Below are 1,691 nucleotides of genomic sequence, written 5' to 3'. Positions count from 1 at the left end.
ACACCAATTTGTTACGTATCTGCTTGTTTGTTAATTTCCAGTATAAATTATTCCCAAGGAACTTCAGCGATACAAGTCTTTTCTTGATTAAACCAGTTTATTCTATCTTGATACAAACTTTTAGTACACAGTAATTCCACAGTACGTTTCTCGTCACTTTAAACTTAACTTTTATAATACACGCTATAAATCACAGTGATTCACAATCTCAATACATTTGCTCTCTTCGAGTGCAAAACACACACTACCTCAAAACAGAATCGTAAAGTACCCGAAACCCACCGTGACTACTGTTCGCATAACTCCGGTGGCTTTTCTCACCAGGCTTATATACTAACAAAGAGGCTTCGCCAAAATTCGCGGAGTTCCCCGATAATTCAAGAAATTCAGTCACGCATGCGCCAGCAGCGTCACGTGACTGCCGCTGTCGTAACAATACTATTTACATGCCCCCCAGTGGCACAGTGGTATATCTGCGGACTTACAACACTAGAATCCGGGTTTCGATACCTGTGGTGGGCAGAGCACAGATAGCCCAATGTGTAGCTTTGTGCTTAATTTCAAACAAACAAACTTGTCAAAGATAATTATTTTATGACACTAGAAGTATTATTTGTTCACAATGCTTGTTCAATGTATGTAAGATTCTAGTTTGTAGGCTCAGACAAATTATTTACATTTCAAAACAGATATATTCCTCACATATATTTTGAAACAATGCTAGGGTAACATGTGATGCATTATCTTTCACATAACTTGCACTTCGTAGAGAAATCATATATATATATATATTAATTGCCAGTTACAAATCAGTGTTCTGTGATCTTCTTATATAAGACTTACATTTCATCATAGCCCAACATGTTTAAAGCAGATATAATATATGTAAGTAAAATCTCAGACTTAACAAGTATCACACATACTGAAACATTTATTAACAAAACTTCATTCTATTTACGTAAAAGTCCTAGTTTATAAAATACTGGATTGTCTCGTTTGAATTAGCTTTCGTACAACTTTTGTATATTATGTTCATATTACTACTTGTTTATTTCATTTCCGTATGTATTGTTCCAATGATAGAGGGATGTAATATCACAGTATTTAACACATTTTCCGTTCTTTGTATCGTACAAGAGCCTGATAGCGTTAACTCTGCCTCGTCAAAAACGTGAACACATCACGGTTTTCTATCAGCACTAAAGCAACTATAGATTATGATCTTTTATAAAATATAATGATTGATAATGCATCATATTAATAACATCATTGTTACTACAGTGAAAATGTAATTTTCGTAAATATTTTAACGTTTACAAATTCTCAATATCTATGTGACAAGTACCTAATTGTTACAGTTCAAATCAGTGTTCTGTGTTGTTATATATCAGATGAAATATATTAGTTCTTGCTTTGATTTCTCGTGCCACTGCGAATGTCGGTGCGTAGGTCGCACTTCACAAAGAGTGCAGGATGGAATTAAACAACATGTGCCCACATCCATAAAAAATAGGAGTGTGAAAGAAAACAATTTACCATGTCGCTCCTGTCAAACAAAAGTTCTACCACCAAAATGTGAATCAGCGATTGGCCAGCATTTACTAGTGAACCCGACCTGTGACAACTACACGGATAGCAAGTTTGAAATTATTGCCAATGGTCTGTCAACCTTTCATCTCTATATTTTGGAA

This window comes from Limulus polyphemus, unplaced genomic scaffold (assembly GCF_000517525.1).
Source record: "Limulus polyphemus unplaced genomic scaffold, Limulus_polyphemus-2.1.2 Scaffold69, whole genome shotgun sequence".
Classification (NCBI taxonomy): Eukaryota; Metazoa; Arthropoda; class Merostomata; order Xiphosura; family Limulidae; genus Limulus; species Limulus polyphemus.
Note: the sequence above shows the minus strand (reverse complement) of the source record.